We start from the raw sequence: 6,562 nt of genomic DNA, 5'->3' as shown, positions 1-6,562 counted from the left end.
ACTTTTTTTTTTTTTTTTTTTTGTCTTTTTAGGGCTGCACCCACAGCATATGGAAGTTCCCGGGGTAGGGGTAGAATCCGAGCTGTAGCTGCTGGCCTACACCACAGCCACAGCAATATGGGATCCGAGCTGCATCTGGGACCTACATCACAACTCACAGCAGTTCTGGATCCCCAACCCACTGAGCGAGGCCATGGATGGAACCCATGTCCTCATGGATACTAATCAGATTCTTTACTACTGAGCCACAACAGGAACTCCATACTGGCTTATTACTTGATTCTGTAAATTACTTTCACCCAACTCCTTAAAATCAGGGATCACATAAACATAAATGAAATTATAGTACATTTGAGAGAAAGCTGGTAGACAGCGTCTGTAAAACGATTTCTCACCAGCTGTGCTTTTGAAGCATGGCTTTGTGTTGAATATATTCACCTTGTAAATTGATAATTCCTTATGCCATTCACTTCTGTCACCTAAACTAAGAAAACAAAGCCCTTTATTGCCTCTTCTCTTAATGGACTAGAGTTCAAGCCCAGGAAATTGTGTCTTTAAGAAGCTTAATTTGTGAAAAGTCCATGCTTTTCATAAGCATTTTACGAGAACTTGAGGAAATTCACATGAATTATAGGGCAAAAAAGGGCATTTTAAACAATAAATTTGGATTAAAAAACTTACAGAAAAATTACAATCAATAAAATAAACCTTAGGAGAGAATTGGCCTCTAAAGATCCTTTCCCTGGTAATGCTTCCTAAGCACAGAGAAAAATGGCCAGCAAAAACTTTAAAAAAAAAAAAAAATTTGGAGTTGTTTTTAAGAAACCATTAAAAAGGGGGGGGAATCCTATGAACCTCCTGATAGTTAGATCATATTTTCATAAAAGTTACACATACATGATAGAAAATCAGTGAAATGGTGTTAAGTGAAAACCAAAAGCCTCCTCCTTTTCCCAAGGATAAACTCTCTTAAGAAAAAGGAGGGTTTTTAATCCTTCCAGGAAGAAAAAAGAATATAAGTACATGTGTTTATTTTGAGAGTTTAAAAAAAAAGGTGAAGCGCTATACAGTGAAAAGAAATTTCCTTTATTCTCCTAACTCCTACCCACTTAAACCCCATTATTGTCTCCTTGTTGAGAGTACAAAAATATTCATTGTATGACCCAAGTATGTATGTGAATATTCATACTTTTGTGTATGTGGGTGTGTGCCTGTAATCTTCCCTTTTGTATGTAAATCATAACACATTAAATACACTGTTACACACTTTTGAAACTGATTTTGAAACTGATTCATTTTAAAAGCAGCAGCCTTATGGGTCCTTTAGTAATATGTATACTTAATACCATTTCAATTGGTTTTCTTCTAAACTCTTAAAAAAAAAGACCTTTATTAAACCAGCCATAATATTTCTCAAGGAATGTCAACCAGGGACAAAGTTTATTAGAAGGTCCTTTTTGGTATACAAACTTAAAGTCTTAGCTATGAAAAAAACAAAAACAAAAACAGAAAACAAAAACAAACCAAATAGATTCTTAGTTTTCCCTTTGAAGTTAGAATAAAATCCCATGATTTCTATGACTTTTATGTCTTTAAATAAACTTAACAAAACAAGAAATATATCCATGTGTGGGTTTCTGAATATCATTTGGTTCCAGTATAACCTAAAAGGATTATTGAATCAGCAGGAGTGTGTAAGCTTTGAGATCTTTTTCTGTTAGTATCACCAAATTGATGACTGGTAATTTGCGGACTATACTGACACTATTAGCCATCTTGAGTTTTCCTAAAGTTCATGATATCTGCCACACAAGATTGTGGTAAAATTAAATTAGGTAATACTCACATAGGTGCTTGACACTCGATAAGTCAAAGATAAATGTTACTTCTCTTCACTACTTTCACTGTGCATAGTGAAAGATGAAAACTATTTGATCCATTGCTAAGGTATCAGATTGGTCTAGTGGAAAATTACACAGGTTAACATTTTTTTTTTTTTTTTGTCTTTTGTCTTTTTAGGGCCGCACCCATGGCATATGGAGGTTCCCAAGCTAGGAGTTGAATTGGAGCTTCAGCTGACAGCCTACGTCACAGCAGCATCAGATCTGAGCCGCATCTGCGACCTGTACCACAGCTTGTGGCAACACTGGATCCTTAACCCATTGAGTGAGGGCAAGGATTGAACCTGCAACCTCATGGTTCTCTAGTCGGATTTGTTTCCCCTGTGCTACGACAGGAACCCCCATGCTAACATTTTTTTTTAGTATCAAAAAGAAAGTCTAATGTGCCATTCTGAGTCCTTTGCATATCCTTTATAGTATATAATAAGAAATATTAAAGAAAAAGATATCTTTTAAGATTCCAGTGGCTTTGGTATTGCCAATATTGTTGATTAGTGGACAGTTTTAGTTGTCTCCAATGGAAAGAGGGCATATTACTCTACTACCTTCCTCTAGAATTACAATTCAAATATGGTGGACTTATTAAACGCAGCATCTCATGCATAGAAGAAAAACTTATTATAATGAAAACTTACATGCAAATAAGAATATTAGTAATAGTTTGAAAACAACTAAATAAAATTACAATCTGTAGGAAGATTTTAAAGCTGGAAGAAACCTAAGATTATTTAATAAAATCCCTTTGCATTCCCTAAAAAAATAATTGGTCTAAAGAGGCTCCAATCAATGTGTCAGAGTAGCAGGGTATGGAACTCACCTCCTCCTGCAAGTACATCAAAAATACATCTACAGCAGTTCTGCCATGGTGTAGCAGGTTAAGTATCTGGTGTTGTCACTGCAGTGGCTCTGGCTGCTGCTGGGGCATGGGTTTGACCCCTGGCCTGGGAATTTTCACATGCCTCGGGCAATGGCCAATAAATAAATAAATATAAAAAAAATACATCTACGAATGGAAAAATCTCACTGAACACCATCAGAAGACCTCTGTCTTTTTGAAAAGACAAGAAAGATCTCCACCTAACCAGGTCAGGGTGGGGTGTGGGGGAGAGAGAAGAGGAAGCTGGACAGGACTAGGAACAAAATGGACCTAATTTTAAGTATTTTTTAAGTACTTTAAGTATTTTTTGTTTATAAAGAAAGAAAATGCCTTTTTTTTAACATATCCAAGGAAAAATAGGGCTGGATTAAATGAAAACACAAATAAGTTTAGAAATGACTGCAAACAAACCAGGAACTTTTTCTTTGTTTCTGCACTGCTGGCAAGACCTCTGGGGCAGAACTGAGCTCTAGCAATTAGTACCTCACCAGTGGAGAAATGTTTAGGAACTCTCGACTAAGCTATTCACAACACAGAATAATTTTGCACATTACTCTGGGGGAAAAAAACTACATTGGCCATGCTTTTGCCAACTCCAAGAGCTAATAATTAGCCATGGATTAGTGTTTTTTTGCTGAAGTAATAATGTAGACCTCAGCTATCAAACTTGAAACTTTTCAGAATTACCTTGAACTTAGAGATGGCTTGAAAGTAAGGTTAAAGTGATTACATTGTACATTCCTTCATTTCGTGTCTCTTTACATATACATTTACATTACATATACATTTTTATTTCAACCTTTTAGTGGAAAATAAAAATAAATATCTTAGAAAGTATACCAATTTTAGAGAAAACATGAAAATCTAAAAGATGATTGGTTAGAATTCTTCCTCTGTATTGATTATTTTCTCTGTTTTTTTCTCTTTTAGGAAAAAAATGCATTTCATGCATTTTGCACTTCAACTAATAAATCCTTAGGAGTAAGACATTTTAAGGGCCACAGCCATGACACATGGAAGTTCCCAGGCTAGGGGTCAAATCGGCACTGGAGCTGCCAGCCTATGCCACAGCCACAGCAATGCCAGATCTGAGCTGTGTCTGTGACCTACACTACATCTCACGGCAATGCTGGATCCTTAACCCACTGAGCAAGGCCAGGGAAAAAACCCATATCCTCATGGATACTAGTTGGGTTTGTTACTGCTGAGCCACAACAGGAAATCCTATTGTTCATAGAGTTTTTGATAACAGTCATTCTGACTGGTGTGAAGTGGTACCTCATGACAGTTTTGATTTTCATTTCTCTAATAATTAGTGATGTTGAGACGTTTTCAAGTGCTTTTTGGCCATCTGTATTCTATGCAGAAATATCTATTTAGACCTTTGACCATTTTTTAATTGGCTTTTTTTTTTTTGGTATAAAGATCCATGAAATGTTTGTATGTTTTGGACATTACTCCCTCATCTGTAGCTTCATTTGCAAATATGTTCTCCCATTCTACGGATTGTCTTTTTTTTTTTTTTTTTTTTTTTTTTTTTAGTTTCCTTTGCTGTGCATAAGCTTTTAATTTTAATTAGGTCCTATATGCTTATTTATTTATTTATTTACTTATTTGTCTTTTTAGGGCCACACCTGTGGCATATGGAGGTTCCCAGGCTAGGAGTCCAATCCAAGCTGTAGCTGCTGGCCTACACCACAGCCACAGAAACGCTGGATTGGAGCCATGTCTGCAACCTATATCACAGCTCACAGCAATGCCAGATCCTTAACCCACTGAGCCAGGCCAGGGGATTGAACCCACACCCTCATGGATACTAGTCGGGTTTATTAATGGCTGAGTCGCTATGGGAACTCCCTATTTGTTTATTTTTATTTTCATTACTCTAGGAAGTGGATCAAAAGATATATTGCTGTGGTTTATGTAAAAGAATGCTTATGTCTTGAATCCATTTTGAGTTAATTTTTCTGTATGGTGTAAGATAATGTTCTAACTTCATTTTTTTTTTACATGTAGCCAATCTTTAAACACAAAGCTCATTTATTCTTTCTTTATTTTTATTTTTTTGCTTTTTAGGGTTGCAGCTGTGGCATATGTTCTCAGGCTAGGTGTTGAATCAGAACTGCAGCTGCCAGCCTATACCACAGCCATAGCAACTCGAGATCCAAGCCTCATCTGTAAACTACACCACAGCTCACCGCAATGCTGGATCCCCAATCCATTGAGCTAAGCCAGGGATCGAATCCACATCCTCATGGGTACCAGACAGGTTCATTACCACTGAGCCACTGTGGGAACTCTATCATTTATACTTTAAAAAATGTTTGTATTATAGGTGATTTACATTGTTTTGTCAATTTCTGCTGTATGGCATAGTGACTAGTCATACAGCTATACACACTCTTTTTCATATTATCTTTCATCATGTTCCATCATAAGTGATTGGACATAGTTCCCTGTGCTACGCATCAGGACCTCATGTCCCTCCATTCTAAATGTAACAGTTTGCATCTATTAACCCTAAATTCCCATTTCATCCCACTCCCTCCCCCTGACCCTTGTGAAGCACAAGTCTGCTGTCCATGTCTGTGAGTCTGTTTCTGTTCTGTAGATGGGTTCATCTGTGCCATATTTTAGATTCCACACATATAAGTGATATTATACAGTATCTGTCTCTTTCTGACTTCATTTAGTGTGAGAATCTCTAGTTCCATCCATGTTGTGGCAAATGGTATTATTTTGTTCTTTTTTATGGCTGAGTATTATTCCATTGTGTATATGTACCACATCTTAATCCATTCATTTGTTGATGGACATTTAGTTTCTCTCCATGTCTTGGCTATTGTGAACAGTGCTGCAATGAACATAGGGGTGCATGTATCTTTTTCAGTGAATGCTTTGTCTGGACATAGCTCAGGAGTGGGACTGCTGGATCATATGGTAGTTCTGTATTTACTCAGGACCCTCCATACTGTTTTCAATAGTGGTTGTACCAGTTTATATTCCCACCAACAGTAAAGGAGGGTTCCTTTTCTCCACACCCTCTCCAACATTTGTTATTTGTAGACCTGTTAATGACAGCCATTTTGACCAGTGCGAGGTGGCACCTTATTGTAGTGTTGATTTGCATTTCTCTAATAATTAGTGATGTTGAGCATTTTTTCATGTGCCTGTTTGCCATCCATTTGTCTTCTTTGGAAAAATGTCTATTAAGGTCTTCTGCTCATTTTTCTTTCTTTATTTCTTTTCTTTTTCTTTTTTTTTTTCTGTTGAGTTGTATGTGTGGTTTTGGAGATTAAGCCCTTGTCAGTTGCATCATTTGCAACTATGTCAGTTGCATCATTTGCAACAACTATTTTCTCCCATCCTTTTTTTTTTTTTTTTTTTTAATGGTTTCCTTTGCTGTGCAAAAGCTTGAAGTTTTATTAGGTCCTTTAGTTTTATTTTTGTTTTTATTTCTATTGCTTTGGGAGACTGACCTAAGAAAACATGGGTATGGTTGATGTTAGAGAATGTTCTGCCTATGTTCTCTTCTAGTTTTATGGAGTCTTGTCTTATGTTTAACTCTTTAAGCCATTTTGAGTTTATTTTTGTGCATGATGTGAGGGTGTATGTTCCAGTTTCATTGTTTTACATGAAGTTGTCCAGTTTTCCCAGCACCAATTGTTGAAGAGACTTTTTCCCATTTTATATTCTCGCCTCTTTTATCAAAGATTAATTGACCATAGGTGTCTGGGTTTATTTCTAGGTTCTCTGCTCTGTTTCATTGGTCTATATGTCTGCT

This window comes from Sus scrofa, chromosome 3 (assembly GCF_054392235.1).
Source record: "Sus scrofa isolate SSC_HxYL_T2T_F1_AM1 chromosome 3, Sscrofa_HxYL_maternal_Yorkshire_Landrace_v2.0, whole genome shotgun sequence".
NCBI classification, from domain to species: domain Eukaryota; kingdom Metazoa; phylum Chordata; class Mammalia; order Artiodactyla; family Suidae; genus Sus; species Sus scrofa.
Note: the sequence above shows the minus strand (reverse complement) of the source record.